We start from the raw sequence: 27,380 nt of genomic DNA, 5'->3' as shown, positions 1-27,380 counted from the left end.
ATCATTATATCATAAGCATCTTCTCATTTTTTAGAACGTTGAGATATATGTCCTTAATCTGAAACTGTCCATCTCCTCTATGAATATACAACTTCTATCAATATCTGAGAATCTCTTCACTGCATGTATTCATCACCCAGAGTTCTGCTTCCTTCTTGTTTTTTTAAAAATATTTGCAGCATTTTAAAACCACATGCAATATTGCAATTTACCAGTTACTGTGAAAATCTAATAAGAACACTGAATTATCAACTTTAAAATGATAAATTTTATGTTATATGAATCACATCCCAATAAAGCTGTTGGAAAAAATCCAGTAAACTCTCTTCTTGTTTCAAATATATTCCTGTTGTAGCAATTTCTGTAAAATATTTAAAAATGCAAAAATTCTATAAACATTTTCCAGTTGCATTGCAGCAGTTAAAATTTGAGCGTTACTCAGATTTATGTATTTTTGTTTTTCAGTGCAAATGGAGGAGATTTTTAAATAGTTTCTGAAAACTTTTTCTCTCGGGATCATGGAATTTAAGTGTGTGTTCTCATAATATGACATGTACTAAGGTTGACATCAGAAGAGAACAATTCCAGTTACATGCTGTGTGACTCTAAAATATCATTTAGTCTTCTGACCTTCAGTTCTTTAAACTGCAGAGAGAATTTTATAAAGCATTCTCTGATTTTTACCAGTCCTAATTTGAATTTGCATTGTTTGAAAAGTACCTGCCTAATGAATGACAGCTACTTATGAATATGATTAAGCCAGTGCTAAAGTCAAAACTAGACATAAAAATGAAGCGATACTAGGTTTATAAACGACCCCTAGAAAACTAAAATGGAATATATAAATCTATATCTTGTGGAATAATTTTCTAAAATTATATAGTTTCTTAACTGTTACTACTTTCTCTTTTTTAATACAAATTCAAGATTTTATTTTCTTCATAATAAAACAAAAGATGGCAGAACTAGATTACTTGGCCCTTTCTCTCGTTATCTCCTCCCAGTAAAATACTTGCATCATTTAATAGCCAACATTCTCTTAGATCTGCAATTGGGCTCAATGCACTCAAGCCTTAGCCCAATCTTCTTTGTACTTTTAGTCTTTTTCTGGAAAATTTGGCTTAGTCTGCCCAACATAGCCTCTCTGCTTCCTGTCATAATGCTGCCTTCCCTGGGCATACAGAGAATCCTTGCTCTTCTTGTACAGTGTCATTTTGTGGGGTTGGTGCTTGCACACTTCGTGCAGAAAGTCTGGCAGGTTTTTGGAATGTTTGCCATGTTTGTAGAGTGCTATCAGCACTGTTATTACTCTCAATTGTACAATTTATAATTTAAAACATTTGAAGTTCATTTAATATCAGGATGTACATTTTTTTTTTCTATAGAGTAGCTACTTTTTAATTCTTTTGACATCACAGCAAGGAACAAAATATCTTCCCTGGACTTTCAAAGAGAACTGAGACCAGATGACACCCTGATTTGCCTTCCCATTCTTTAAAAACAACAGAATGATGTTTTATGAGTTAGAGACTAAAAATCACACAGTATAGAAACTTAGGGTCCCACTCCTACTATTACATGTTCCACTATATTGTGCTGCTTAAGACCTAGATTTAAAATTAATTTTAGTGGAACGGTCCATGACATGGATTAATTTCCAAACATGAATCCTCGTAAAAGTAATGCATGCTCTTGAAAATAGTGCTGTTAAAAGAATGTAAGTTTTCAAAAAAAAAAAAAAAAAAAAAAGGTTTTATAAGGTTCTGAAGACACTGAAACTGTATCAGGTCTGCAGGCACCTGTTCCCATCTCACACACTGCATGCATGTCATAGTTGGGTAGTCTCAGTCATCCAGTGTCATGACCGTCAGGACAAAAGAGAACATCAGTGCACAATGATAATTTTTGATTATTAACACTCATTATGTGTATAAGACAAGTTACCAAGTGCTAACTATTGGTAATTATTAAATTTTTATAAATATAAAGTAAAAATGAGATCTTGTCTACTTCAATGACAGAGCAGCAGTATCTTATTTTGTTCAAATTATGGTTGGTTGCTGTTTGCTACGTTTAATTGATATCTAGACTACATAGATTTATATACATATATTCACATGCCACAGATGAGCGCATATATGTATGAATAGATGAATAATACTGGTAGTATTGGCATTTGAAGAGAGATGTAGGATATTTTTAAGATTGGAATTCCTAACAACATATGGGGATCCAATTTCCCAGCATAATTCATGTATGACTATGGCATAAAATTAGGAAAAATTCTTCTTGTTAGCTATAATTTACTAATGGCCATAAATTTAAGCATTTATGCATTCATTTAGGAGAGTTTATTTATAAGCTTAGAAGTCAGTTGGACCTGCTAATAATCACCTGAAGTAATTTTTTAGGACATTTTTAATTCAGAAGTGTTAAAACATGTGGTTACTACATTAATTTTATTTTAATTTAATGTCTCTCCTCTAGAACTTCTCTTTTCTAAAATAAATTATATTTAATTTTTTAGAAAATTTATTTTGGTTTCGGGGGTACATGTGCATGTTGGTTTTATAGATAAATTGCATGTCATGAGGTTTTGGTGTACAGATTATTTCATCACACAGATAATAAGCATATAATACTCGACAAGTAGTTTTTTAATCCTCACCCTCCTCCTACCCTCCATCCTCAAGTAGGCCCCAGTGTCTATTGTTCTCTTCTTGGTGTCCATGTGTACTGAATATTTGCCTCTCCCTTATAAGTAAGAACACGTGGTGTTTGGTTTTCTGTTCCTGTGTTAGTTTGCATAGGATAATGGCCTCTAGCTCCATCCATGTTGCTACAAAGAACATGATGTTGTTCTTTTTTATGGCTGCATAGTAGTCTGTGGTGTGTATGTACCACATTTTCTTTATCCAATTTACCATTGATGGACATTTAGGTTCATTCTATGTCTGTGCTATTGTAAACAGTGCTGCTATGAACATATGTGTGCATGTGTCTTTATAGCAGAACAATTTATATTCCTTTGGGTATATACGCAATAATAAAATTGCTGGGTCGAATGGTAGTTCTAAGTTCTTTGAAAAATTGCCAAACTGCTTTCCACAGTAGCTGAACTAATTTACATTTCTATCAGCAATGTATAAGTGTTTCCCTTTATTTGCAACCTTGCCAGCATCTGTGAGTTTTTGACTTTTTAATAATAGACATACTGAATGGTGTGAGATGATATCTTATTGTGGTTTTGATTTGCATTTCTCTAATTGTTAGTAATGTTGAGCATTTTTCATATGCTTGTTGGCCATATATCTGTCTTCTTATGAAAAGTGTCTGTTTATGTCCTTTGCCTACTTTTTAATGTCTTTTTTTTTTTTTTTTTTTTGCTTGTTGATTTTTTTAAGTTCCTTATAGATTTTGGACATTAGACCTTTGTCAGATGCATTGTTTGCAAACATTTTCTCTCTTTCTATGGGCTACTTATTCTGTTGATAGTTTCTTCTGCTGTGCAGAAGCTCTTTAATTAGATTCCTTTTGTCAAGTTTTGTTTTTGTTGCAATTGCTTTTGGCATCTTTGTCATAAAATCTCTGCCAAGGGGTATGTCTAGAATGGTCTTTCCTAGGTGATTTTCTTCAAGGGTTTTTATAGTTTTAGGTTTTACATTTAAGTCTTTAATCCATCTTGAGTTGATTTTTGTATATGGTATAAGGAAGGGATCTAGCTTTAATCTTCTGCATATGGCTAGCCAGCTATCAAAGCAATATTTATTAAATAGGGAGTCCTTTCCCCATTGATTGTCTTTGTCACCTTTGCTGAAGATCAGATGGTTGTAGGTGTGCAGCTATGCTTAACTGAAAGTGTACCAATCACTTATAATATTCTGGCAATAAATTTGTAAAAATATATGTATTGACTCTGAATACTAATTAAAGGTTTAAGTTACAATGAAAATTCTTTTAAAAAAAGAAACAGTTAGCATGAACTATCACTTACAAAGCTTCCCACTATATTCCTACCTAGCTGTATGTAGTTAATATCATATGATGTATGTAATTTAGTTGTGTTTTTGTCCCAATGAAGTGTGAAAGAATCTTAATGCATAAACATTTATGGCTTAGATTATGTCCTTGTTATGGGTTACTAAGAATAAAATGTGTTTATCCATACTTATTTTGAAATTACTTCCCATAAATATTGTACTATGTATACAAATTCCATCAGTGGATGAGACATCCTTTCTTCACAATCTTGTTAAAGTATTAACTCCTAAAAATCTTTCCAAATCTATTTGTTGAAAATTGATTTAATTTTTAATTAAAATGTCTTTTACTTCTCTTGATAAAAATTATTTTTACCACTGGCCCTCTTCTTCTCTATTTCTCCTTGTCTTGGTTTCTTCTTTCTGACATAGCATTACCTTTATATTATAATTTGATATTCTAAGTGGTATCACTTTTCATATTGTAAATATCTATGAGATGATGCCAAAAATAAATAACCAGAGTTTAAAAAATCATTATAAAATGTATTTATATCAGAACTAAGTTTATTTGGTCAGACCCATTGATTAGGAAATGTGTATTTGGCACTTGATGTTAGTAGACATTTTTTTCTTCAGAAATTTCTAATTGTCTTTGTTTTATCCCATTTACAAAAAGAAATATATAGCTATACTCTCTCAAACACATTATTTCTTAATTATATCAGTTGCTAATTGAATCTACTTGTTTCTGAGAATATTCACTACAGAGCTCCTGACTTTCTGCTTTAATACTGATACAATTTTGCCTTTTAGAACTGATGTAATCTGTCAATTACATCTTACATATTAGGAAGTCAGGAAATATCTGAAGTAATATCAAGAAATAGAGGTTTTAATTCATTATTTAAGATTATAAATACTAAAGTAAAAATGAAAAGTAAAAAGTGTCTTCATACTTTTTTAAGAAGGAATGTAGTAGTGTAAGGGAGTAAAATTCATCACTTTTTAATGCAGGTGAAACTACTGATAACATTTAAATTGAAATATTTGGAAATGAAGGCATAAGCACACTATTTTGAATTATTTAAACAACTACCGAGAAAAAAAAGTAGTTAAATGTGTTTCTCTCCAGGGAAAAGACTGAGGATGTATAAGAGAAAGTTTTACTTGCTAATGTCTAAACATTTATATTTTCAGAATGTTGTCACAATCTCTTTAAAATTATAATATTACTAAAAGATAGCCACTTTGGAAAAGAAAAATATAATCTTTGTCATAAAGTAATTTTATCATAGGACAAAATATCTAAAATGAGTTTATTTTGTTTAGCAAAGGGCAAATTAAAGAATATATATTTTACAAGGGAAAGTCTACATCACATCACAGTAACAAGTATTCATAGAGGGCCACTTATGTGACTAGAAGTATAATTAGGGTTCAAGATTTAGCAGTGAACAAGACATACATGCATCTTCCCCTCATAAGCATCGTAGTCTAGAAGAGTGTACAGACAAGAAAAGAAGTATACAGGCTACCTTAGGGAAAAAAGAAGAGCATATTCTGAAAAGAAATACTTGAGAGGGCTATAAATCTAGATCTGAAAAGGCAGGAACACTTCACAAGAACAGGCATTTAATCTAAAGGCTGTAAAAAGACAAATGATACCCAAAATGACACTTTTCACATACTTCCATCCTTACCTCAATGCACTGTCCTTTATGTCTAATTTTTCAACTAAGTATCAGAAAACTATCCCTCCTCCCCATGAAACAAAACCAACAGAGCACTTACACAAGGAAACACATTTTAAAAGCTTTCTGCATTTATACTGAAGACGAATCCGATTTAGCATCCTAAAGACTCACATTAAGATCCCTTGGAGTCCTAGACAGTGAAAATGTCATGGTACTACACCCATACCCCACTATGTAATTTCCAATAAGAACAATACTATTGACCATGCTGTGTAGGAAACTACCATAAAACCTTATTAGCCAGCCACATTCAGTATTTATTTAGTTGTTTATCCAGACAGCTGGAGGTCAGCGGATTTAAGCCTGGTGCAGGTGCATGGCTCTGTCAATTTCAGCTGGCACTGCTCAAGTGTGTTAAGTTGAACCCAGATGATCTAGATACGGCTCCATGTGACCAGTTCAGCTAGACTCCATGTGTTTCTCATGCTTCTTCTGGGACCAGCAGGCTAGCCCAGGCTTCTTATTTTTAAGTTGATGGCAGAAACCTAAGAAGGAGCCATGGAACAAGAAAGGACTCTTAAGGCCTGGCCCATTAGTCTTGTCTTATTCATTTGGCCAAAGCAAGCCTGGTGGCTAAATCTGAGGCCAAAAAGTAGAAAAATGTACTCCGCCCCCTCAGAAGGGAGAATCTGAAAAGTCACAGAGTATGGAGATAGTGAAGAATGAAGAACTGAGACATTCAATGCAAGTATACAAATACTAAAACACATATTAGTTGTAAGAAGGGTCAGTCACCATGACTCACGAGTATAATTCAAGCACTTTGGAGGCTGAGGCCAGTGGATCATTTGAGCTCAGGAGTTCGAGACCAGCCTGTGCAACATGGTGAGACCCTGTCTCTTAATGATAATAATAATAATAATAATAATAATAATAATAGTAGTAGTAGTAGTAGTAAAGATTAGGGCCGAGTGTGGTGGCTTATGCCTGTAATCCTAGTATTTTGGGAGGCCAAGCGGGACAGATCACCTGAGGTCAGGAGTTCAAAACCACCCTGTCCAACATGGCGAAACTCCGTCTCTACTAAAAATACAAAAATTAGCCAGGCGTCATGGCATGTGCCTGTAATCCGAGCTACTCGGGAAGCTGAGGCAGGAGAATCACGAACTCGGGAGGCGGAGGTTGCAGTGAGCCGGGATCGCGCCATTGCACTCCAGCCTGGGTGACAGAGTGAGACTCCGGCTCAAAAAAAAAAAAAAAAAAGATTATTTGTAAGAATGTCCTATAATTTTTTTTATTATATCCATGTTATACCTTTCTTGAAATAACAAACATCTTACGGATTCACTGATGTAATTGTCATAACACCTCCTAAAAATAGTGTGTAATGAATTAGAAAGTGCAGAACCAACTGAAAAAGATTGGAAAGCCAACACCATAAAACCTGTTATACCTATGTTTTAATCTGCTTCTTTTGTTAATCAGTTTTACATGATAAAATCCTAATTTTCAGGACACATTAAGTACATAGTACATCTTTTTGACTTTAAAACAGACATTCCATATTACTATATTATTTTGGAAATACACACAAAAAGGCACAGGGAAAGAAAATTGTCAAATGTCAGATTCAAACAATTGATCTTTCTCGTTAAATAGTATAAGAGCTAATGTCTATATTGCTGGAGTTCTAACTACTTTATAGATATTAACACGTTTAGTCCTCACAACAACCCTGAGATATACATATTATCTCCATTTTTATGGATATAGAAACAGGCACAAATAATTTAAATGACGGAGTCCAAAGTCAGCCTGCAATTAAGTGGCAGAGCTGGGATTCAAAGGCAAATAGTCTAGCACCATTTTGTTGTCTTAATGACTCCACCATACTTTTTCTGGAGCAATGATTATTAATTATGAAACTTTATCTAATTTCTTAACATCTTAACATTGCCTTAGTTGTGTCAACACAAAACAAGATTAATCATAAAAGTTTCAATTATGCAGGATTTAGATTGTATCAAAAACATCAGAATAATTCTCTTTTCAATTTTATTATTTTTATTCTATATATGGCTCATACAATGACCAGTTTATCCCAAGATATCATATAACTTCAACAATGTAAAAATCAGCACTCTCAAATGGTTATCAAACCAAATATCATTTTGCACTAAGATTCTGTTCTAAATTAATTTTTCAAAGAAACTAGAAATGCGTATTTGTTATTTCATGTTATAAACGTTGACAAAATAGATAATAACATTACATTCTGTCTAATTTGACAACAAGAACAAAATAAAGCCCTACAATAGAATCTTACATCAAAGTTATCTGCTGATGTTTATGTTTCCAGATCCGTTTTGAGGGGAAGTTTTAGGTCTTTTTCCACATTTGTTTTTAAAATTACCATCATTACTACATTTCACTTCATTTGTATCTAATATTAACAACATTCAGTGAAGAAGAAATAAAAAGTCTCGGAAGATTATTTCAATCCATTGTTTTATACATTCCTTAGTTATGGAGGGCTGTTTTGTCTCAGAACAAGTACAGTGCACTGTTTGTAATTATGGAGGCATCTCAGTGGAATTACAAGCACCAAGAGAGAGAAAGCACTGTGATCTGGCTGTGATTGAGAAAGATAGACTACTTCAGTGGAAATTCAGTCCCCTTAGAAACTAAAAATATTCTGAGTTTTGAACTAACAGTAAAAATGTAGAGTTAGAGAGGAATTGCTTAATCTTGAAATGACATTCTCTTTCTGAAAAGTACAGATTTGAAGCATTTTTATAAAGAGGACTTTCTTAACATTAAATAACTCCTGCAAACACTTATTTTGATGAGTTAAAGGTAAATGAATCAGCCTATGTGGATTAAATTTTCTTTGACATGCTTAAAGATTTACATAGCTAGGGGATGTGTGATGGCCTAAATCATTTGGGGTTTTATTGACCCCAAAGCATTCAAAAGTCAAATTGAGCTTCTCAGGCCACTGGAACTCAATTGCTCTTCCAATGATGATATCTGATGTGAAACCTCAAGAAAATATTTCTATGTTTTCTTAACATAACAGAATTATTTTGGAATCAGTTATTAATAGTCATATAAGCCAAAGTAAGCAAACATTTTTTTCTTGATTTTTAAAAATAAAATATCATGATGTTTATCTGGTTATGAACATGACTAGTTTCATTTTCATGTATTGCTAAACTCTGCTTCTCAATGAGAATTTACTTGCTTTTTCAGAATGTAGTTAGAGTCAAGGGTGATGAGGTCCACAGGGAAGTGTGCAGGTGGAGAACCAGGAAATTATACCCTTGAGAAGCTTTGGGGTTTTTAATCATTGAGATCTGACTCATAATGACTGATGAAAACATTCTGCTCCTCACTAGTGACTTGCAGATGGTGGAGCTAGTTTAAACTCATTTTAACTTCTTTCTTCCTTAAGTTATCAAACATGTGCATGTATGAATATGTGTATATGGATATAGGATTTAAACAGTGAGGGAAAAAACCTCATTTCTGCTATTCATGACATCTAAGATGCTAGGTGAGATTTTCCATACAAAAAGCTATCCTACAAAAGTGTTTCACCATTCAGATGAAATCAAAAGCTTATGCTGTATCATTTACCTCTATCCCAACTGCCTGTGTGCGCGCGCACACACACGTACTCACATTTCCTAATACTTTTGGCAGTGTTCATTAATACTGGCTTGGTGACTGAAACAACTAACTTGTCCTCACCTATAATATGTACATGTAATACATATATTCCAGTGTGAATGCCAGTATGCACACATATATTCGGTTGGTGCAAAAGTATTATAGTTTTTGCCATTCCTTTCAATGACTGAAAAAGGATATCAGACCAAAAAATTATGTAATTATGAATCATAAATGGCATTTACTCCATTATCTTGTTATGATTTGTAAGGTGCTTTGTGCATACAGTTGATGATAGAAGAGACACAGACCTGGCAAGCTGAGAAAAGTCAGAGGTATCTTTCCTATATTCCCCCACACTAAGTAATCTGTGTTTACATAATTCATTTTTGTTTGAGAGGGGCAGTGACTCCCATCCTCCCTCCTTTTATCCCCATTGGCTTAAAAAATTCTTAAGGTCTTTTGAATTAACCAGAAAATTTAGCTCAGTTGAAATTAAAGCTGTATGATGATATTAACAGTGAGATCACTATCACTATCATAATGCTTAAATATAAATTGTGCTCATAAAATTTTAATTTTTGTTTCATTACAAAATAATGAGCTTCATATTAATAAATGTGTTATTGTCTGGTCTGTCTTCTAGAATAAAGAATTAATCTTGCTGTGGAAGAAAACACTTGAATGTAGTTTTAAAATCTTGTTAGTATATTTGTAGAAAAACTTTAAATTATTTATCTTAAAAAACAGGAGAAAAATTGCTTTTAATCAAGTTAGCATGGTTATTAAGGAAGATTTGGGACTGGCATATCTTGTAAGGACAGCATAAATATATCTGATTGTTATATAATTTGTGACATTAATACTTTGCTTAAATCTTTTAAAAATTATACTCTGTTAAATGCATACAGTAACACAGGTATAAGTAATTTAATGAAAATTCTTTCCTCTATTATGACAGTTCATACTCTTACATAAATGTTCTAAGCAATTCTGTTAATATATTTTATACAGGTAAAATATGTATCTATGTATATGTTTATATATGTGTCTGTGTATATATTATGCTTGGAATGTTCACAGGTAAAAGACAAGTTGTATAAAGATAAATCATAATTTTCCATAAATATATCTCTATTATGAAGGAAAAATATAAATTTCACTTATATAGATATTTATTAATAATATAGATGTTTAACCATAGAAATATGCCAATAGCACTTGCAAATTACTTATCTCAGAAATTACCATCTGGCCATATGTCTCTAAAATTGTAAATATGTTGGTTTGTATGAATGGATAAATTCATTTTAGCTACCTTACTTCATTGTCTTCAATATTTTTAATTAAACTTTTAAATATCTGGTGGTTTATTATATTTTTATATATGCTGACACTTTTAATATTCTTTATGTCATTGAAGTAGTAGAGTTACTCTCTCTTAAGAAATACAGTCCGTGCTAAAGTATATCATATTTGAGCTATAACTGTTCCACTTACTCTTCTCCTCTCTCCTCTCTTTGTGAATATACATTTATTTGAAATCTACAAGTTTTATTTTTTTAATGTTTGAGTCAAGCAAATTGCAGTCTATCCACACTCAATACAGTGGGGTAAAGGTGGGAAGGGGTTATCCTAAAATGACAGCCTGGTAGTCCTGGTCATGTCCTGGGATTGCTAATAGTCCAGGCTGATCTGACACATAGCAATATTTACCTATTTTCCATTTCTATTCTTACAGTCTGTGTTAATCTAGCACATCCAGGGCCTGTTGATCAACCAGATAACATTATCTTGATACTTAATATTGTGTAGCAAGGGAAATCTCTGACTTATTTTCTTGTATTTTCAGGAAAGAAGGTCAGATGTGTTATGTTTGAGTGGAGGACTAAATTCAGTACTTTTGAATCTCTGTAGATTTTGAATATTGAAGGCCCTGGCAAATTCTGCACATTGCCCCAAACCAAAGGGTGAATTATATTGTTAAGAAAATGCATCCTTTAAGCAGAGGTATTTTAAAAGAGGAATGGGCTCTGAAATTGCTGATACATTTCTTTTCTAATAGTAGTTAGTGCTAAGCCTTGAGAATGAAAGGGCATCAGTTATAACCAGATTTCTATGGTGTAAATGGAAGAGAGGCAAAATCACAAAATCCAGTGAGTTTGCCTGGGGCTCTAATAATATTGAATCATCCTCACTTCTCAAACAATCTGGATTGCTTTAACTTCTTGTGCCTGGTCTTTCCATGTCACAGCAGACCAATGGGAAGGCCAATAATGCAGCAACCATGGCCAATTTCTCTGTTTAGAGTCCCATCTGGTTATAAAACCTTGCTTATTCCTAGGAGATAGACCAGAACCATGGGTCCAATTTACATGGGTTAGGTGGTACAAGTGCCTCTTCAGTTGCATGGTCTTTACAAGCTGCAACTGATTAGTGTTGTGACTTATTTACTTTGCGACAACCTTGTAACAGCATTAGCAGCCCTCGCAATCACATGGCTTGACTGCTATTATGACCTCCTAAGAGGACTCTCAGCAGATTCTGTGGGATGCAGCAGCACAACCCCTAAGCGATGTGAGTAACCAAGATGAAATTTTATGTCTCTTCCCCAGCTTGGTTTAGGTCTGTGTGGTCAGTTGGCTTTGCAGATTTTTAATGAGGAGCAAACATTGTTTTGGAGCAGCACAGCTGAGGAGCAGGGGACTGGTAGAAGATGTTGTTTTTGGCAGAAATGGTGGCATGGTAAGGCATAACAGTTGGTAGGAGTACACTTACTGTGAAAAAAAGAGTGTCTACTAATTGGAAAACTCATAATTGTGTTGGTGAAACTTCCGTCAACAGCTCTGATTTGAAAGCCATTGATCTTGCAAATTACTTAGTCTGGAGTTATTGCTTCTAAGAATCTTAAAAATTCCTGTGCAGAAAATAATAATATTATTATTTCCTTAGCATCTCTAGTGAATTTTTCCTTTTTGTCACTAAACTGTTTATTTATGCATCCGTTTCTTTGTTCATATTCCATCATTGAGTATTTGTTAAGGACTTACTATTTGCCCTTCTGATGATAAAAATGTTAGTTAAATATATCTCCCATCCTTTAACACCTTACAGTCTTGCCAGTGAAGGAAAATACCTGTAAATAGCTATGCAAATGAGATGCATATATAAGGTATTAAGAGAGTTCAGATGAGAAAAGGGATTTTTCAAAATCTATCTAGAAGGATTAAGAAAAGCTTCAATATTGAGAACACCTGATTTTAGCCTTGAATGATGAGTCAAATTTAGAAACTGAAACATGGGAAAAATACATATCAATTGGAAAAAAAAAAACAGCCTGAGTAAAGGCAAGGATAGTGTACCAAAACTTGATAGTTCTTCACTTTTACTAGAATGCCTTAAGGTGAACATCGGGAGGTAAGATCCAGGAAGTGAGTTGGAGCTTTATCTTGGTGGATCTTAAAAGCTAGTTGAAAAAAAAGTTAGGTTTTACTTTAGGCAGTAAGATGTTTCATAAATTTTTAAACAAATACATTTAGGGAGTTCAATATTGTAAAAACACTTTAGGCTATTCTTTAATTGTTTATTAGTATTTATACTCTGCCTATTAATGAATATATTCTGATATTTGTCCTTATGTATCTGGGCATATAATGTAATACACTATTCTTTTAAAGAACTTACTACTAAAAAGGAATTTGAGATAACATGGGCAGAAATGGTAATGAAATTTAGATTTTTCTTGTATTTATAGATAGTTTTTGCTAAGAAAATTAATACTACAAGAAAGATGTGGTGAGGTAGACAATAATAAGGTAATAAGAACAGATGTTCTGTTATTAAATAAAAGGCTTTTGTTTTCTTGATGGTAAAGTGATGGCTTGTGTGGGTGTGTGTATGCATATATGTATAGATATGTATGTGTGTAATATATGTATATATATTTATAGAGAATATATAAACTTGGAAGGATTATGTGTGTGTGTATGTATCTCTACATATATGTGTCTATACACACACATACACACATATCCTTACAAGTTTGAATCAGAATTTCAGAGAAATATTCAAACTTTGTTAGCAAATATGAAATTTTTAAGCATTTTAAAGTTCTTCAGAAATATTCAGTTATTCATATATTAAGGATAGGTCATTTAGAAATCATTGTCATTTTTTTGTCTGTTGGAGCCTACAAGAATCACCCAAGTAATGCTTTGCTACTCCATATGCAGTCAACAGTTCTTTAGAGTAAATCACTGCATTTGTTTAAGAAATTTGCTATAATTCACAACTGTTATTATTCAGGCCAGAATTCTTGCTAATCCATGTGAGTCCATTTTATGTTTTTCCCCTAAAGTGAAGGCAATATTTACTAACACATAAAATACTCACAGAATTAAGAAAATGTCATAAAACCACTTAATAGTTTTTATGAAGGCAGGAACTTAATCTTACATTTATCAGAAAAAGGAATGGGTCATGAAACACCCTGGCCCTTAGCCTAGCATTCTACTTGTAAACTAACTCATTTAAATGTGATGGAGAAGAAAGAACGTAATCTCTTAAAGAAAATTTTCCTTATCAGTTCACATTGCTGGAGTGCAGTCGACTCTTTCCCGCTCAACTTTTGAACATAATAAAGTATCTTTAGGAACCAAATTGCTGAATTCCTTTTACACTTTACTTTTCTATTGGTTGATAAATGCATAACGAGAATCCTGAAAAATATCTTTTGTGGCAACTCATTGTAATTACTCTAAAATGAAACAAAGAGTATTTAAATTATTTAATAAGAAGAATTATTCACTAAGAAAAAGAATGATTTAACAAGAAAGCCTATCAGCTATTATTGTTGTAGCAACTGAAGGGTACCAGTAATAAAACAAAAATATATGCTTTAAATATTTTTGCCATATCTTATTTTCTTCTTCCAGATGAGCCTTAAAACAGTTACCTTTGAATATATGTAAAACTCAATAAAATAATTAGTAACTTTTTGGATACTGCCACTGATCCCACAGAAATACAAACTACCATTAGAGAATACTGTTACCACCTCTACACAAATAAAGTAGAAAATCTAGAAGAAATGGATAAATTCCTGGACACATACACCCTTGTAAGACTAAACCAGGAAGAAGTCGAATTCCTGAATAGACCAATAACAAGTTCTGAAATTGAGGCAGTAATTAATAGCCTGCCAACCAAAGAAAGCCCAGGACTGGATGGATTCACAGCTGAGTTCTACTAGAGGTACAAAGAAGAGCTGGGATCATTTTTTCTGAAAGTATTATGAACAATAGAAAAATAGGGACTCCTCCGTAACTCATTTTATGAAGCCAGCATCATCCTGATACCAAAACCTGGAAGAGACACAACAAAAAAAGAAAATTTCAGGCCAATATCCCTGATGAATACTGATGTAGAAATCCTCAATAAAATACTGGCAAACCAAATCCAGCAGCGCACCAAAAAACTTACCCACCATGATCAAGCCAGCTTCATCCCTAGGATGCAAGGCTGGTTCAACATACGCAAATCAATTAATGTAATCCATCACATAAACAGAACCAATGACAAAAACCACATGATTATCTCAATAGATGCAGAAAAGGCCTTCGATAAAATTCAACACCCCTTCTTGCTAAAAACTCTCAATAAACTAGGTATTGATGGAATGTATCTCAACATAATAAGAGGTATTCATGACAAACCCACAGTCAGTATCATACTGAATGGGCAAAGGCTGGAAGCATTCCCTTTGAAAACTGGCACAAGACAAGGATGCCCTTTCTCACCACTCCTATTCAACATGGTATTGGATGTTCTGGCCAGGGCAATCAGGCAAGAGAAAGAAATAAAGGGTATTCAAAAGGAAGAGAGGAAGTCAAATTACCTCTGTTTGCAGCTCACATGATTGTATATTTAGAAAACCCCGTCATCACAGCCCAAAATCTCCTTAAGCTGATAAGCAACTTCAGCAGTGTCTCAGGATACAAGATCAGTGTGCAAAAATCACCAGTATTACTATACATCAATAATAGACAAACAGAACAAAATCATGTGTGAAATCTCATTCGCAATTGCTAAAAAGAAAATACCTAGAAATACAACTTACAAGAGACGTGAAGGAGCTCCTCAAGGAGAACTTCAAGCCACTGCTCAAGAAAATAAGAGAGTACACAAACAAATAGAAAAACATTCCATGCTTATGGATAGAAAGAATCAAATATTGTGAAAATGGCCATACCGCCCAAAGTAATTTACAGATTCAAGGCTATTTCCATCAAGCTACCATTGACTTTCTTCACAGAACTAGAAAAAACTACTTTAAATTTCATATGGAACCAAAATGAACTCATATAGCCAAGACAATCTTAAGCAAAAAGAACAAAATTGGAGGCATCACGCTACCTGACTTCAAACTACACTACAAGTCTACAGTAACCAAAAGAGCATGGTACTCATACCAAAACAGATATATAGACCAATGGAACAGAACAGAGGCCTCAGAAATAACACTACACATCTACAACCATCTGTTCTTTGACAAACCTGACAAAAACAAGCAATAGGGAAAAGGACTCCCTATTTAATAAATGGTGCTGGGAAAACTGGCTAGCCATAAGCAGAAAACAGAAACTGGACCCCTTCCTTACACCGTATACAAAAATTAACTCTAGATGGATTAAAGATTTAAATGTAAAACCTAAAACCATAAAAATCCTAGAAGAAAACCTAGGCAATACCATTCAGGGTATAGGCATGGGCAAAGACTTCATGACTAAAACACCAGAAGCAATGGCAAGAAAAGCTAAAATAGACAAATGGAATCCAATTAAACTAAAGAACTTCTGCACAGCAAAAGAAACTATCATCAGACTGAGCAGGCAACCTGCAGAATGGGAGACAATTTTTGCAATCTATCCATCTGACGAAGGGCTAATATCCAGGATCTATAAGGAACTTAAATTTACAAGAAAAAAACCCCATCACAAAGTGGGCAATGGATATGAAAAGACAGTTCTCAAAAGAGGAAGTTTGTGCAGCCAACAAACATATGAAAAAATCTCATCATCACTGGTCATTAGAGAAATGCAAATCAAAACCTCAATGAGATACCATCTCACGCCAGTTAGAATGGTGATCATTAAAAAGTCAGGAAACAACAGATGCTGGAGAGTATGTGGAGAAATAGGAATGCTTTTACACTGTTGGTGGGAGTGTAAATTAGTTCAACCATTGTGGAAGACAGTGTGGCGATTGGTTCCTCAAGGATCTAGAACCAGAAATACCATTTGACTCAGCCATCCCATTACTGAGTATATACCCAAGGATTATAAATCATTCTACTATAAAGACACATGCACACATATGCTTATTGCAGCACCATTCACAATAGCAAAGACTTGGAACGAACTCAAATGCCCATCAATGATAGACTGGATAAAGAAAATGTGGCACATAAACACCATGGAATACTATACAGCCATAAAAAAGGATGAGTTCATGTCCTTTGCAGGGACATGGATGACGCTGGAAACCATCATTCTTAGCAAACTAACACAGGAACAGAAAACCAAACAGCACAAGTCCTCACTTATAGGTGGAAGGTGAACCATGAGAACATGTGGACACAGGGAGGGGAACATTACACACCGAGTCCTATCAGGGAGTGGAGGGGGGGCAAGGGGAAGGAGAGCATTAGGACGAATACCTAATGCATGAGGAGCTTAAAACCTAGATAACAGGTTGATGGGTTCAGCAAACCACCATGGCACATACATACCTATGTAACAAACCTGCACATTCTGCACATGTATCCCTGAATTTAAGTATAATAAATAAAAAGAAAAATATTAGTAACTTTTAAAATTTAGTAAGTGTTTAAAATATCTCTGAGATTTTGATTTAAAATAGCCTCTCATTATTTCATTTGCTGCAACTAGTTTTTTCTCCAAAATATCTATGAAAACACAGAAAAACACAATTTACAATATTCTAATTTAGAGTGGAAAGTCAACTTAATATGAACATTTAGAAGCAATTATTTCCAACATAAAGTCCTTTGTATTAGTGCAGGAGGGCCGCCCACCCCCCACCTCACCCCCTGCCTCATTAGCAAACACAGGACTTTTGGCATTATCTGGAGACTTTTTTTTTTTTTTTTACAGCTGCGATGGGGATCTTTACTGGCATCTAGTGAATAGAGGCCAGAGATGCTGCTAAACATCTTAAAACGCACAGGAAACCTCCAACATAAAAAATAATTATCTGGTTCAAAATATCAGCAGTGCTGGGATTGAGAAACCTTGTATTAGAGCAAAAATGAAAATAACTGAACTATCCATATAATACCCATAGTGACTTTGTCTCCTGAAGTGATAGTTTTATTTCCCTCTCCACTGATGGTTCACTGATTCAAAAATATAAGAGTATATCAAGATGGGAGAAAGAAAAATACTCCAAGAATTGCAGTAGTAATCTAGAAGCCAGAAAAAAAGGATTATTGTCTTTAGTGTGGTGAGCAAAAATAGCTTCCAAGTTAGAATTCATTACATAGTACATATTTCTTTGGACAGGACAAGGGTGACTTAAAGATAGTTTTGAATCAACAAGATTGAGACTTTACAACAAAAGTTATCTCATTAAGAAAAAATTTAAAGATATATTTAATATAATACATGTTTAATGTTACCAGATGATAGTCTGGATGCAAGGAGAAATAAAGAAAAAAGTGAGAAAAGTGTTAGTCAACTTTAACAAATCTTGACTTTTTAAACTAATAATATTAATTTTAAGGTTAAACTTATTTAAATTATAGGAGAAGAGTGAATATACATATAGAATTGTGTTTGATTATTCACATACATATAGAATTGTGTTTGATAATACACTATTTAATTTTAGATCTTGGTAACTAAAACCAGCATTTTCACTGATTACAAAACTACTTAAAAAATAATGGAGGGCATGGCTTCTAGTAAACTGATGAAGCCATATTAGTAAGAGTTTAAAAAGATGTTTAAAATTTTAAAAGCATATCTGGTAATAAAGAGAGCAAAGAATAATTATTAAAAGATGTATTTACAAGGGAAATATAAGTTTTAATCTGCAATGCAATAAGTAACATAGCCTTAAAACAATAAAGCAAAAATAATACCACTATAAAGACAAATATAAAAATTCATAAGCATTGTGGAGAAATTTAAAAATGCCTATCTCAAAATTAGATAGATGAAGCAGACAAAAGTTTCAAATAATAGCATAGAAGTTTCAGTCAACAAGTTAGATCTAAATAAGTCACATAAAAGTTTTCATTCAAAAACTGCGAAGTGCATATTATTTTTAAACACATACTGTACTAAACTTTGAACATATACTGGGCTATAAAGTAAAACTCAGCAATCATCATGGCAATAATGTTCTCCAACAACAAAGCAATTACGCTGAAAACAAACAACAAAAAACACATAAAAATAAACAGAAACAAGCCAAGTTAAAAAATTTAGGAACACATTATAAACTGACAAATAGCTTTAAAAAATCATACTGGTGAAAAATGCTTAGAATGAAACAATAATGACAACCCTACATTTTAAAACATGTGATACTCAGGTGAAAATTTTTAGAACTTAGTAAGTTAATATATAGCATGAATCTTTATAATAGAAAGAAAAACATTATTTTTCTAACTAACCATCTTACAAAGTTCAGAACAGGAAAACAGAAGAATTATCATCCAAAATAAATTAGGAGGAAATAAATTATAGATATAACATAATAAGTAAAAGAAATTAATGATAAACTAATACATGGTGAAAAAGATGAAAAAAGCAAATATAGATGCTTGAAAAAAATCTAATAAAATTGACAAACCACTGGCAAGGTTGATCAAGACATGAAGGATGGAGGCATAAATAAGTGATTTTAGGAAAGTAAAAGAGAACATAACTACAACTGCATTGTAGTGACTAAGAGGTCATGTAATGTGTACAGTTATGAGTCCAGATCCCCTGACCAGATTGGGTGTGTTTATATCTAAACTCCACTACATATTAACAGTGTCATCATAGTCAAGTTAGTTGATCTTTCTCTGGTTCATTTACACCACCTATAAAAAAGGGAAAATAACAGGATCTGTATCAATAAATAGTGTTGAGATTAAATAAGCTAATATATGGTAATGGTAGCAGTTAGAACAGCATAGTACATAGTAAATAGTATATAAGTATTTTGTTATTTTTATACATGTATTATATGTGCATTGTATCATCACCAGTAATATTAATTTTTAAATGGCTTTGTGCAAATAAAATTCAAAACTTAAATAAAATGGACAAATTCCTAGAAAAAATATTACATAAAAACTTCAAAAAACATAGAAGACCAATTAATCAAATAACAGTTAAATAATCAAATAATAATTAATTTAAAAGCATCAACATCTCAAAAAACTTTCCATAAAGATGCTTTCACCAATAAAAGATACTTCTACCAATAAAATATACCAGTTATTCAATTAGCACATTTATCAAATCAAATCTTACACAATATGTTCCAGATTGTAGAAAAAGTAGAGATACTCCTTAACTCATTTTATGAACATAGTCTAACTTTGGTCCTCAAAAGTGGTATGGAGTATAGACAAGGAAAATTAGAGACTACATTCACTTGGAAACAAAAAAATAAATTGAAAAGAAAATCAACAAATTGAATCTAGCATTATATAAAAATAATAAATCATGATCAAGATGATATTACTTCAGGGTTTTTAACAATAGAAAATTCTCCTAGCATGATCTACCATAATGCTAAATCAGACAAAAAGCTGTCCCTGTGACTCTCAACCACACTGTGGTCTGGATAGTCTACAGTGTGCATCTGAACTAGGAATCAGAAGCCTTGGAACAAGGGTGTGATAGAGAAACAGGTTCTGTGCCTATCTATCTATGACGCAGAGCTGGTAGAGCCCCCTCACCTCCCTCCCACCACAGAAACCTCAGTACACTTCACCAGGAATTCCTCCCAGACACCCTCATCAAGACTGTTGTGTGGACTCCCATTGGGATATTTTTGGCTAACCCAGGAGTTCTAGCTCTACCCAGCTATGTCCTCTCCCACAGAAAAGGAAGGTCAGGCTACCAGGCACCCCACTGTCCAACTCTTCACCTAAAACAACAGAGAGCACCTCATGGTAAACAAAGATCAACTCCATACCCACCTGCTAGTGCAGCAGCTGGCTCTTACCTATAAATACCATCTTCTGGCCCATAGGCCAAACCACACAGCTCAATAGAAAACCTGTTGACAGAAATACACAGCACTATAGAAACAAAACAAAAAACCCCTGCCCAACACAACCTTCTCCAGATGAGAAGCAATCAGAAAAGAATTCTGCCTTCATGAAAAATAAGTGTTATGACATCACCAAAGGCTTACTCTGACTCCCAACAAAGGTCCGTAGCCAAAATGGAGGCATAGAGATGACAGATGGAGAATTCAAAGCATGGATTGCAGGAAAACTCAATAAGATCCAAGATAAGATTGAAAATCAACACAAATAAATTTGTAAAGCAATCCGGGAAATAAAAGAAGTAAACACCTTTAAAAGATGAATCAGAGGTACTGAAACTGAAAAACTCACTTAAGGAATTTCAAAATACAATTGAAAGCTTTATTAATAGACTAGACCAAGCAGAAGAAGGAATTTTAGAGTTTGAAGATTGTCTTTTGAACTAATCCAGTCAGACAAAGAAAACATAATTTTTAAAAAAGTGAACAGAGTCTCAGAGAAATATGGGATTATGCAAAGTGACCAAACCTATAAATTATTGGCATTCCTGAGAGAGACGGAGAAAAAAATGAACACCTGGAATGTGTATTTGAGTAAATAATTCCAGAAAATCCTTAATATTGCTAGAGAGGTAGACATCCAGATAAAAGTAATACAGAGAACACCTGCCAGATACTACACAAAAAGAATATCGCCAAGGCATATAGTCACCAGACTGTGTAAGGTCTATGGTAAACAATAAATCTGAAAGGCAGCTAGAGAAAAAGGTCAGATCACATACAAAGAGAATCCCATCAGGTTAACAGTGGGCTTATCAGCAGAAATATACAAGTCAGAAGACACTGGTAGCATATTTTCAGCATTCTTAGAGAAAAGAAACTCCAACAAAGAATTTCGTACCCTACCAAACTAAGCTTCATAAGTGAAGGAGAAATACAATCTTTTTTAGACAAATAATCACTAAGGAAATTTATTACCACTAAATTAGCCTTACAAGAGATCCTTAAGGGAGTTCTAAACATGACTATGGAAGAACAATATCTGCTACCACAAAACCACACCTAAGTACATAGCCCATAGATCCTTTAAAGCAACTACCCAATAGGAAGTGCAAAATAACAAGCTAACAATCGTATGATAGAATCAAAGCCTCGCATATCAATATTAACCTTGAATGTAAGTGGCCTTAATGCCACACTTTAAAGAATAGAGTAGCAAGTTGGATTAAAAACAAACACACACAAAAAAACCACAACCCATTCCTCTACTGTCTTAAAAAAAAAACTATCTCACATGTAACGATACCCATAGGCTCAAAGTAAAGTATACAAAAAATAGTACTAAATAATGGTAAAGGCTTCAACCCAACAAAATGATTTTGCTCTACTAAATATATATACACCTAACAGTGGAGCACCCAGATTCATAAAGTAAGTATTCCTAGACCTATGGAAAGACTTAGCCACAAAATAATAGTGAGGGACTGCAAAACTCCACTGACAGTGTTAGACAAATTATTAAGGCAGAAAACTAACAAGCCCTGTATCTACATTTGATAGCTGATCACCTGGACCTAATAAATATCTCCAGAATACTCCACCCATTAACCATAGAATATACATTTTTCTCATCTGCACATGGAATATACTCTAAGATTGACCACATGCTCAGCCATAAAGCAAGTCTTAATCAATTCAAATTAATCAAAATCGTAGCAACTATACTTTCAGACCACTGTACAATAAAATTATAAATCAGTACCAAGAAAATTCCCCCAAAACTACAAAATACATGGAAATTAAACAATATACTCCTGAATGACTTTTTGAGTAAACAATAAAATTAAGGCAGAAGTTTAAAAAATTCTTTAAAATAAATGAAAACCAAACTCTCTGGGATATAGTTAAAGCAGTGTTAAGAGGAAAGTTTATAGCATTAAGTGCCTACATCAAGAAGTTAGAAACTCGGAAACTTACTGGAAATGAAAACAAACAAACAAACAAAAAACAAAAAAACAAAACAACAACAACAAAAAAACCCACCTCCAAACTATCTGAAATTAACAATTTAATACTACCCCTAGAGGAACTAGAAAAACAAGAACAAACTAACCCCAAAGCAGGCAGAAAGCAAGAAAGAACCAAAATTAGAGTACAACTGAATGAAATTGAGAGCTCCCAAATCCATAAAATGATCATAAAAAAAAAAACCTAGTTATTTTAAAAAAAATCAACAGACTGATAACTGCCATCTAGAGTAACCAAAAAAAAAAAAAAAAAAAAAAGAGAGAGAAAAGTTCAAAATAAGCACGATCAGAAAGGAAAAAGTTTACATTATAACTGATCCCACAGAAATATAAAGATCCTCAGAGCTCATTATGTGAACATGTCTATGCACAGAAACTACAAACTAGAAAACCTATAGGAAATGGATACATTCTTGGAAACCCACAACTCCCCAAGAGTAAGCAGGAAGAAATCAAAACCCTAAACAGACCAATATCAGGATCTGTAATTGAATCAGTAAAAAACTACCAACAAGAAAGAATCCTGGATCAGTTGTATTCATAGCCAAATTGCACCAGACGAAGAAGAATTTGTATCAATCCTACTGAAACTATTTTTAAAAATAGAGAAGGAACTCCTCCCTAACCTATTCTATGAAGCCAGCATCACTCTGATACCAAAATCTGGCAAAGACTCAACCAAAAAAGAGAAGTACAGGTCAGTATCTCTGCTGAACATAGATGCAAAAATCCTCAACAAAATATAAGCAAACCAAATCTAGCAGTACATCAAAAAGTTAATTCACCATAATCAATTAAGCTCCTGGGATTCAAGGCTTATTCATCATACACAAATCAATAAACATGATTCACCAAATAAACAGAATTAGAAGCAAAAACAATATTGTTATTTCAATAGATGCAGAAAAACTTTTTATAACATTCCACATCCCTTCACAATAAAAACCTTCATCAAACTAGGCATCAAAGGAACATAACTCAAAACAATATGAATCATCTAGGACAAACCCACAGCCAACGTTATACAGAATCGGCAAAAACTGGAAGCATTCTCCTTAAGAATTAGAATAAGATAAGGATGCCCACTCCCACCACTCCTATTCAACATAGTAATAGAAGTCCTACCCAAGGCAACCAGGCAAGAGAAAGAAATATAAGGCATTCTAATAGGAAAAGAAGTCAAATTATTTTTATGTTGATGATATGACACTATGCCTAGAAAACCCTAAAGACTCCATGAAAAGGCTTCTAGAGCTGATAAATGACTTCAAAAAAGTTCCAGTATACAAAATCAGTGTTCAAAAATTAGTAGCGTTTCTATACATCAATAACATTCAAACTGAGAACCAAATCAAAACACAATCCCATTTCAGTAGTCACAATAGAAATAAAATATTTTGGAATAAAGCTAACCAAGAACGTGAAGGGTCTCTACAAGGAGAACTATAAAACACTGGTGAAATAAATGTTAGATCATACAAAGAAATAGAAAAACATCCCATGCTCATGGATCAGAAGAATCAATATCTTAAGAATCAATATCTTAAAAATGGCCATAATGCCCAAAGCAATCTACAATTCAACACTATTCCTATGAAACTACCAATGTTATTTTTCACAGAATTAAAAAAAACTATTCTAAAATTCAGATGGAAGCAAAAAAGATAACAAATAGCCAAAGCAATTCTAAGCAAAAAGAACAAAGCTGGGGGCACTACACTAACTGACTTCAAACTAAACTATAAGGTTACTGTGATGGTTAATATTAGGTGTCAACCTGATTGGATTGAAGGATGCATAGATGACTGGTAAAGTATTTTTTCTAGTGTGTCTGTAAGGATGTTGCTAGAGGAGATTGACATTTGGGTCGGCAGACTGGGAAGGGATGACCCACCCTCAATGTGTATGGGCACCATGCAATCTGCTGCCAGCGCAGCTAGAACAAAGCAGGTGGAGAAGGTAGAATAACCTTGCTTGCTGAATTTTCTGGTTTCCTTCTTTATCCTGTGCTGGATGCTTCCTTCTGCTCCTCCTGCTCTTGAACATCAGACTTCTGGTTCTTTGGCCTTTGGACTCAGACTTGCCAGAGTCTTACCCAGGTCTTTTGGGCCTTCCATCACAGACTGAAGGCTGCACTGTCGACTTCCCTGGTTTTGAGGCTTTCAGACTCCGACTGAGCCACTATGGGCTTCTCTCTTCCCCAGCTTGCAGGCAGCCTATTGAACTTCACCTAGTAATCATGTGAGCCAATTCTCTCTGATAAACTCCCTTTCATATATACATGTATTCTATTACTTCCATCCCTCTGAAGAACCTTAATACAGTTACTGTAACCAAAAACAGCATGGTACTGGTACAAAAACAGACACACAGAACAATGGAACAAGATAGAAAACCCAGAAATAAAGCCACACAGCTATAACCATCTGATCTTTGACAAGGCTGACAAAAACCAGCAGTGGGAAAAGGACTCCCTATTCAATAATTGGTGCTGAGAAAACAGGCTATTCATATGGAGAAGAATCAGCTGTATCCTTACATTTTACTATAGTTAAAAATTAAGATGGATTAAAGATTTAACTATAAAACCTCAAACTATAAAAATTTTAGAAAAACCCTAGAAAATACCCTTCTCGACATTGGCCTTGACAAAGAATTTTTGGCTAAGTCCTCAAAAGCAATTGCAACAAAAAGAAAAATTGACAGCTGGAAACTAATTAAACTTAAGAGCTTCTGCACATCGAAAGAAACTATCCACAGAGTAATTCCACAACCTACAGAATGAGAGAAAATATTTGAAACTATGCATTTGACCAACGTCTAGTATTCAGAATTTATAAGGAATTTAAACAATTAAACAGAAAAACAATTCACCTCATTAAAAATGGGCAAAAGACATGAACAGATACTTCTCAAAGGAGGCATATATGCAGTCAACAAATATATTTTTTAAATGCTCAACATCACTAGTCATCAGAGAAATGCAAATCAAAAGTACCAGGAGATAACATCTCACGACAGTCAGAATGGCTATTATTAAAATGACAATAAATAACCAATATTGTCAAGGTTGTGGAGAAAAGGGGATGTTTATATACTGTTGGTGGGAATGTAAATTAGTTCAGCCATTGTGGAAAGCAGTTTGGATATTTCTCAAAGAATTTAAAAACAGAGCTATCTTTTGATCCAGCAATCCTATAACTGGGTATTTGCCCACCCCCTACCACAAAATAAATTGTTCCACCAAAAAGAACCATGCATTCACAGTCATATATTTATTTCAGCACTATTCAAATAGCAAAGACATGGAATCAACCTCGATGTCCATCAATAATGGACTGGATAAAGAAAATGTGGTACATATACACCATGTAATACTATGGAGCCATAAAAAAGAATGAAGTAACGTCCTTTGCAGCAAATTTGTGAATTAAATTTGAATTAAATGGATGCAGCTGGAGGCCAATATCCTAAGCAAATTACCACAGGGAAGGGAACCAAATACCACATGTTCTCGCTTATAAGTGGGAGCTAAACATGGAGTACACATGGACATAAACATGGGAACAATAGACACTGGACACTGGGGGGTACTTGCGGGAAGGGGGAAAAGGGGCAAAAGTTGAAAAATTACCCATTGGGTACTATTCCGACTAGCAGAGTGATGGGGTCATTTGTGCACCGAACCTCAGTGCACCAAACATCAGTTACACACCATTTGCCCATGTAACAAACCTGCACATGTACCTCCTGAATCCTGAGCCTTCCTCTGAGGAGGGGGGAAGCCACTTCTCTTCATGGAAACACACACAGACTGAAACTGTATGTGGTGGCAGGAGGCAGGGAAAAAGGGGAGGAAGCCACAAATCGAAATTTGGGAGAAGATATTTGCAACATCCAATTCCAATAAGATTTAATATCCTAAAAATTTTAAAAATACTGTGATTCAAAAAGAATAACAAAACAAAATAAACAGGAAAATAGGCAAAATAAATGACTGGGGGCTTTATAGAAAAGGAAATAAAAGTCGCTCATGAAGAGCTGAGAAAGTGCTCAACTTCATTTGTAATCAGGGCACAGTGAGGATAAATCAGAGGGTTGATTTTTTTTTTTTTAATTCACAAATTCTGCCATAGAAGAAATTATCTCAGACAAGGGTGAACTTGGGACTGGAGATCCTAGAGCATTTCAGTAGAAATGAGGAATTAAGAAGAAATGGAAGAAAACAATCCTGAGTCATTGAATAGAAGAGGGAATAAAATTTCCTATGACCATTAGACCCTCCATAAGAGTATCAATCACTCTTCATTACTGAATAACTGATTACAAATATAAGTTGAAAATTGTTAAGTTGGGCAGTTGCAGCTGTTTTTCCTATAATTCTTTATAGTTGTAGTCTTAAAAAAGACACTATTTCTTCATCTTCTCTAAATGTTGATTGTCTTTTAGCTGACCAATTTTAGTTTACTTAGTAATCTCTATGAAAATATTCCTGACAATGAATTTCACAGGCTTAGCCAGTCTCTCTTAGCTGATTCACTATACATCTGTCTGCTTCTTAAAACTTCATAGTGATTTTACATGCTTCTCAAGGCCATAACTTAGATTTCTGCTCAAAGACATCATACACAAAATAATTCTGGTTTCTCTGTTATTGACTACTTATTAAAATTCATTTAGTTAACCAATGTTTATTGGTACTCTAATAT

The sequence above is a fragment of the Macaca fascicularis genome, chromosome 5 (genome assembly GCF_037993035.2).
Source record: "Macaca fascicularis isolate 582-1 chromosome 5, T2T-MFA8v1.1".
NCBI lineage: Eukaryota > Metazoa > Chordata > Mammalia > Primates > Cercopithecidae > Macaca > Macaca fascicularis.
This window is presented reverse-complemented; position numbering follows the sequence as displayed.